General features: G+C 36.7%; 1 long non-coding RNA gene across 1 annotated transcript; it reads left to right on the top strand.

Annotated features, from left to right (window-relative positions):
- The first annotated feature begins 1,766 nt into the window (after nucleotides 1-1,766).
- Nucleotides 1,767-5,218, top strand: LOC143710266 (uncharacterized). Its single transcript, XR_013194505.1, has 4 exons — nucleotides 1,767-1,866; nucleotides 1,996-2,084; nucleotides 3,080-3,213; nucleotides 4,762-5,218. It is a non-coding gene; the product is annotated as an uncharacterized LOC143710266 (long non-coding RNA).
- The last annotated feature ends 3,151 nt before the right edge of the window (nucleotides 5,219-8,369 follow it).

Genomic DNA, 8,369 nt, shown 5'->3' with positions numbered 1-8,369 from the left:
CCAAATATGCATTAAATGTACTCCCTCTAATTGTATTTAAGTGTGAACTAGTGAAATAAATAGCAACTGAATTTAATAATTTGAACTATGTTAATTGTTACCTTTAGTATTATAGTAATATTAAGGGCTCCCCAATAGTTTACAGCACAAGCTAAGATAGATTTTTTTTGTCCTTAAGAATTTATTTAAACACATAAACCCATTTGTTAAAAAAAAAAACTTTAATTAAAAGTTTAATTAATAGAAAAAAGCAATTTTGTGTTTAGTTTACTCCCCCCTGCTGTAACGAACCGTGACTTTAAAACCGAGGTACGTACCGAACCGTCATGTTTGTGAACCATTACAACCCTATTACTACTATTCACAAAATGACAATGGATGGAAAAGAGAATAATTGAAGAAATATATCATGCCAGAATGATAAACAGTAAGAGATGGATGACGCTTAAATCGAGTATTGAACTAGTTGAGTTAGTAAAGTAGAGCCTTAGAAAACATAAAAAAACATTGAGCAAGGCAGAAGAAAAAGTTGTTAGTTTCTCCTGAGTCACAGGTTTTGCTGTCTTGTTTCCTCTCCTGTACTGGACAAAGTGCTTTTCAAGAGGGTGTTGGAACTCCCAGCATGTTAAAGTAATCATATTTTACTGGTGGACCTCAACACAGCCTTGGGAGTTCTCTCCAGGGCTTTTCCTGAGTCACTAGATCTGGGGCAAAGTAGCAGGCGTGTATCTCCATCTTGCCTCTTAAACCTGTCCGCCTGTCAGACAGCTGGGAAAAATCCATCTTTGTGTCCTGCTGTAGAGTATTCTGTACTTAAGCATGATTACAGACTTGAATCTTACTCCTCTAACCACACAAAACTTACATGGATTTTTGAACGAATTAAGCTATTTTTGATTTAAGGGCACATTCATGAAAACCAGGGGATCATGAAGTTAAAGAGGCAATTTTGTGAATAAGATGCAGGGTTTTTTAACACTGAAATACCAGGCAACAAAGGTTGTGGATTTCTCCCCTGAGAGCATGAGACGTTCTAATCATAAAGGGATAGTGGTGAACGTGCCGACACGGATGTCGCCCCCCTTGGGGTGGAAGCTCAATTTAAAAGCAAGCCAAGCCAAATAAGTGTTTATCCAGCATAAACTTTTCCTAGAATCCAAACAGATGTCAGTGGAAGGGCTGCCTTTATGGACCATGGATTAATTTGCACTAAATTCCTTACTTTTTTTTTCTTCTTTCAAATATAATGTTCATTTCCATTTTTTTCCATTTTGATTATTTTTGAGGTCGTCTAATGCTCACCTGAAGTTGATATTTAAAAACACTACTAAAATAATAGCAATGTTAAATTTTAAATAAGTAACCATTTTCATAAAATCACTTGTAGCATTTAGAACTGATTTCATTGCTTAGTGTTTTATTTAAATAAATGAAACATGAAAGACATTGTTATAAATGGATGATGTAAAAATTGTGAGAAATGTGTCGAGGTCAACAGTTCTTGATTTAGTGTTTGATTACCAGAGAAACAAAACTTATAGACCAGTCAAGATGATGTTGAAAAGATGTAGAACTAACGCCAGGGTAAATGAAGAGATAATTAAAAAGTATTCCTTCTGAACAGACATCTTGATTATTAAATGAAAAGAGATTGAGAACAAACAGACAATGACCTACGGTAAATGACAATGTATCTTGTCCAGACAGACATGCAACACTTTCTCCTGTGCAATTCTTACATTTCAAGAAGAGATGTTTTTTTTTGTTTTTTTTTGACAGGTGCACACCATTCCGCTAAACACCCCATGCTTCTTCCAGGATTCTCCCCTTGGATATTTACAGCATAAGAGATAAAAGGAAAAGCCGGTAGGTCGTACATTTTTCATACCTCATGCCTCAGACTGGCGAATGTCTGAGATTTTATAACTGGAATTGTAGAGTGAGACTTGGCTTCCCGCTCTTATGTTCAAACTATCTGTCTACCTCTCAGAAAAGGAGATTCTCACCATCCCAGATTTATGATGTACTCCATAAGCTAGTTTTAACCAGTACAGCTTGACCAAAAGACTGAACTCTTCATGCAGGTATAGACGGCATCAAGTATTGGCAAAGTCTGTTTTTTGATATTTGGACCTTTCATAAGCCCGTGACCTGAAGGGCCCTGATTATTTGTGAATATATGAGCTTAGAGTATTTCTAGGCTTGTAAATCTGTTTGTAACTGTTTTTGCAAGCTAACAATACCCAAAAGAACTCTAGATTGCTCAAAAATTTGAAAAGTTTGGCAGAATAGTTTTTATATTAATCACTTCATAAATTTAGGTGCTTTTTTTATGATTTTCAAAAACAGCCAAGTATGAGAAAGAGAAATAAAAAACAAATTATTTTTCAGCTGGCTACGATGGTTTAGACTAGCAAACAGAACTTGCAAAAGTGTTGATGGTTTTATGAAGGCTATTAAACAGTCTACAAGACAGAACAGCAGATCCCAGCCATGTTCCAATTAGGAATGCAAAGGAGACGGTCTAGACACAACATCCAGGAGAAGAGAGAAAACCTTCACAGACGCATCCCCTGAGCTGCATCATCTCGCTGCATTTCTGAAGAATTGGAATGTGTGACGCTCACACAGTTCTACACTGGCCCTTGAGTGTTCATTTATTAGATATTTTGGACAAGGCTGGGTTTCCCAAAGCACTGTGTTAGTAGCATATAAGTACATTACACGTTTCCCAAAAGCATTGTTGAGGTTGAATGTTCATAAATTAACAAGGGCATTGGGTCACTGATACATAATTTATCTTCATCAATATTCATTGATCTATTTAAGCATATTCTTTTTATTATTATTTATATATATATTCGAATACATTTTTTCTTACTTTATTTACTGATATTAAAGGCACAATATGTATTTTTTCACAGCTAGGGGTCGCTAACCTCTCCAAAACAATAACAAAGGTGTAGGTTGATGACACATTGAATACGCGGAATCATGGAACTTGTCGTCATGCTATTGGATCTAATAATGTTTATGTGGAAATAATGTTTATGGAGGAGTAAATGCATTCATGTTGCAGGGAAGCAGGGCACAATTGCTAATGAGAGACTGATATCAGCACCACTGGCGAGTCCCGGGGGATATAAAGGAATGAGGATATTTCTTTCTACCGATACCGAACTACCTGCAAGTGCTGAATTACTACTCATACAGGTCAGTTTATTTGACAAATTAAAATTGTAAGGTAATGCAGCACTATTTCACTTAGTCTACACCAGCGGTTCTCAAAGTGAGGGGCGCGCCCCACTGGTGGGGAATAGAGACGTGACAGGTGGGGCGCGCCAAACGGGAGGGGATTTCGCCTTTATATCTTTATTCGTTGATGGCGAGTCCGCATCGTCAACTTTATCTTTGCAGCGTCACAGAAAACACCAGTTTATTAATAAACAATTAAATGTCTCCTTGCTATTTTTTACACATTACTTTGCCGGTTCTTTGTGGCAAGCTTTATGCGTGCGCTCGTGCGCTTGAGTGCGGCAATATAACGCTCATTAATCTGTATAGCCTATTTAAGTAATTCAATCAATATAAAGGGGCGATTCGTCCACTAATGGCTTAAATGAACAACTACTAGTCGACTAGAAAAAAACTTAAGTCGGAGGTAACCGTTATTCCACATATTTTCGGACCAGCAGCCATTCTGTGTTGAGCGCGCGACCCTGAGCGCAATGAGCGAGCGGAGGGATATTCAGAAATGAGCTCTCTGCTCACATGCTCTGATCGGAACAAAGGAATATTAAAATAATTAATCATTAGTTTATATCTTATACACTGCCCATTTTAATCCCAATCCAAACACAGTATTATGTCTATTTTAATATGTGTAATATATATATATATATATATATATATATATATATATATATATATATATATATATATATATATATATAAAATATTTCACGTTTTTAAGTACAATATTATGTTAGTCCACAGCCGCCAACCAGGGGGTGCTGATGCTTTGACGAGTCCCACTTTTATTTATTTTCTATTTTTGAACTTGATACAAATTTTGACATAACTTCCCTTTTATTTTCTCTATTTTTGAATTCCATGCAAGTTATGACACAGCTGCACTTGTATTTTCTTTATTTTTGAACTTGCTGATATTTGATGTAGATAGTTAGTATGTATTTAGATACAACTTGTCACTATACTGTTACTACTTGTTACTTCAATAAATTGGAACATTTTAAGATTGTTGCGTATGTCATTAGCATTGTTTTGGGGTGATGGGGGCAGGTGGGGCTTGAAAATTCCCCCGTGTCCAAAGTGGGGAATGACCGAAAAAGTTTGAGAACCACTGGTCTACACTATCATATTAAACTGCATTTGAGTGTGTAGAAAGTTATAATGTTATCCTATGTGTTAGTTTGTTGGCTGTATGCGACTGACTATAAACTAGATCAACATTAGAATAGCATACTAATGATATACTAACATTTCATCATGTTACATGTTTCATCACTAACACCCCCGCCAAAAAAAAAAGGGAAATACTGGGGAAAGTTTTGGCCTTAGTTCATCACTGTTGGCTTTCATTACAATTTGGACACTGGTTTGGTTTATAGGAATTGTTTCATCATAAAATAATGTACAACATAACAAGCCTAATTTGATTTTGCTTTCAGCTACCAATAACGTAGCATTTTCAGCCTCATTTAACACATTATCACTGTGAATTTCACATCCATTCCACAGAATTCGGCAGAGCCTAGAAGCTTTTCTAATCACTTTTGTCACAGAGCCTTTTGTCTGGATGAAAGAGAATGACTTGCTGGAGAATACATAACAGTGTGATATGCCATTATAAGAATCCTGGTGCGGATTTAGACATGTCTCTCACCATTGTGTTCATGCAAACCTTCACAGCTTGCTGGGTGAGTGTGTTAAAGAGTTTCACTAGGGCTCATTTGTGGAACAAACAGTGGAGCAGGGCCTCTGATTTTCTTTATTTGTGGTGGAGCTCTGGAGGGAGAGCTGTCACTCAAAATATGCTGGTCTGCAGAGACTGAGGTATCACAGGAAGCTAGTGCTGATTATGGGAAATGGAGACTGATCTCATGTTTGGCTTTAGCAGACATGTACTTAAAGTAGACGGCAAAGCAACAGGCCGCTAAGACATGAATGGAATATTAAAGCTTGTCTATTTATCTACCCCTATATGTTTAGGCTTGATGCGATCAATCACCTGACGTAAGTTTAAATGTATGACCTGTTGTACCAATAAACTCTGACAGGAGGATCAAGAACATATTGAAAATTATTTCTCTCGCTTAGTCTGCGATGCCATTTTCCATTCTCTGAACGTGCCTATATCGCGGATAGTCATTTGGGTGCGTCAGGCTGTAAGAGCCATGACTCACCATCTCCAGTGCCTCTCCACAGGAATGTTCCTCTACCTCTGTGTGAGGCTGAATTCACATCTGGATATGGAGATGGAGCTCAATTCCTTGAATCTCAGCACTGGAACCCTTTTCTGTGTGACACATCAGCTGCTAAAGCCTGGCAACCTGTTTTCCTCTTTTATCGGTTTCAAAGGCCTCAAGAAATGGAGTGTTAATGTGCTACAGCCATGATTAAGTGGATATTTGTGTTTTTTTCTCATCACAGTCACACATGGAAGCCTCCTATGTGCCTGACTCAATATGTTTTTGCAGAGAGGGGCCAGAAGAACAAACCAAAGAGCTTATGAAAACGCCAATGTGAGAGTGACTAAACGAAGACAGAATTTTCATTTTTGGGTGAACTATCCCTTTGATGGTTCAGTTGAAATGCATATGAAAGGAGCAAGTTGTACATGTGAGCAGCTCAGCTTTATATTCTCCGGGTTGCCCACATTCTCCACAGAGAAACCAGTATTGGATCTTGAAGACAAGGGTTCGTGAGATTCTTCTGTCAGGTTCATATGTGAGTTTGGTTAGTTCCAATTAACCCAATTCAAACAGTCCCCGCAGAGGGGAGGGAACAATTCCTGGGGAAATGCTCTTGTGAACTTGTGTTATTGTTTTGTGAAGGATTCCCAACACACAAACTGAGGGAAGTTATGGGGATGTATTTCATGTCTGAGAAGAGGAATAAAGCCTCAGCACGGCCACAGTGCAGAATAAACTTTAAACAGCGTCTTGCTCCATGGGTTTATTCTTGGGTCTGAGGCCGGGCAGATGGAAGGAACATTGAATATTGTGTAATTCAAGGGGAAGTGTGTCTGGAGAAATCAAACATTTGGATGAGGGTTCAATTCCTCTGTAAGATCTTTGACAAATGAAACCTCTGGATAATGGAAAGACTTCTTGTGACCCCATTTACCATCAGATATATGATCTTATCATCATGAAAAAATGTCTGGCTGCATTACTTGCATAGAAAAACACATATGACTTCATCAAAGGTTTTCAGATTAGAATTGATGTGAGTGCATACACTCTAAAAAAATGCTGGGTTGTTTCAACCCATGTTTGGGTTAAATATGGACAAACCCACACTTTTTTAAACTCAACGTTTGGGTTTATCCATATTCCTATTGTTCCTACCAAGCAGGGAGATATCTTTAAATTAAATCAATACATACAGTTACCCATTACTGAAGCCTCAAAATTGAGACACAAGCCGAGTAAGCAGCCAGAGGCCAATGTTATAAACCAACTGAACCTTGAACCAGTGAACCACTTTTGTGAAACTATTTTAGGAGCCCAAGGGCAAGGCCAGGAATGCATGCACACAGTAAGGTGGTAAAATAAGTAAAACAAGGAATGATACAATGCAGCCTGTCAGTCAGTACCTTTGAAAAATGAAATGAATGCCTCTCCCACTGTTCATCAATTTCCTCTGCTGTCTCAGCGGCCATGCAATGGGGTCCAAAGGTCTGAGACCACATACAAATGTTTCAAAACCTATTTAAACCTTGAAATATATGCAAATATTTAGATAAACTGTAAAATTGAACATTTTAAAACAAAGAAACCTGACTAAGTCAATGAGAAATTTGGATATTTGGATAATTGTATTACCAAATTCGTTTTTGTACAAAACACTGTCAAAACAGACCTACCAAATAATAAGAAATTATGAAATTCATGATAGTTTTCCTATTAAAATTTTCACTCAAGTTATGATGGTAAGATCAGATCATTTTTAACAATTCAGTAGTAGTCATGGCGCTAGGAGAAGAAGAAGAAGAAGAAGAAGAAGAAGAAGAAGAAGAAGAAGAAGAAGAAGAAGAAGAAGCAGAGTGACTTTTGGACCCTACTGTCTGTTAAGTCCACATCCCTTACTTTCAAATGGAAATATAGAGAAAACACCTCTATTAAAATAGATGTAATAACTCTTGATCTGACTGTTGTTAAACTTTCTTAAGTTTTCTAAAATCATACGACCAGCTAAAAAGTATCATTATTTTGGGGTATTTTTGGTTGCTTATTAACATGGTAAAAACTAAAAACAGATTTAACCAACAAAAAAAATGAAAGAATTAATTTGTAATTGTATTACAAAGTAATTTTTACTATTATTAGAGATTTATATATGATTTTATAGAGCAAGTAACATTTTTAGAATATAATAGGATATTGGCTTGGTATGATATTTAGATGTTTCCAAGCTCTGTAGTAAAATAGATGGCAAAAATACTGAGAGATTATTTAAAAATAGAAGAAAACACAAAATCCTTCAGAAAAAAATTGAACGGAATGTATTCAACGGAAATTGAATACAGGACATCTAGGAATTGATTTCAGTGACCTACTTTGAAATGATGTGGGGAACCACAAAGACCAAGATTCACCGCACAAAGAACTTAAAAAAATTAAAAAATAAACTCTAAATATGCTTCATGCAGGAACTAAAAAAACAAACAAAGAATTTTTTTTAGTTAAGTCGTTTTTAAGGGTTATGTCAGCAACGTAGCAAACAATTATATTTCCCTGTCCCTCTGTAGCAAACGATTGCACAATTATATTTTATTTGCAGTGGCAGTGTTTTTAAGCGTAAAATCTGGAGAATTTCGAAAAGTCTAAATATAAATGAACCACCACAGGCCACACTTTTCCGCTTCACAAGGGAAATCAGATTTATCTTACTGACTGATCCAATGACATCACCTCCCTTTTCCTGACAAAGAAACATTACCCAATCCTGATTTATGTTGCCTGTCACACAGTTTGAACAAGGGAATCCGACTGTGAAACTGGTGACTAAAAAATAATTAAATGCTTTTAGTCTTTAGTGCACTAAAGGATGGATGATGCCTTGAGTCTACCTTGTCTTTCTTCAGAAGAAACAAACACATTAAGTTTAATCATTCAGAAACT

The sequence above is a fragment of the Siphateles boraxobius genome, unplaced genomic scaffold, assembly GCF_051911475.1.
Source record: "Siphateles boraxobius isolate OS27281-9 unplaced genomic scaffold, OSU_SipBor_1 46, whole genome shotgun sequence".
Taxonomy (NCBI): domain Eukaryota; kingdom Metazoa; phylum Chordata; class Actinopteri; order Cypriniformes; family Leuciscidae; genus Siphateles; species Siphateles boraxobius.
This window is presented reverse-complemented; position numbering and strand designations above follow the sequence as displayed.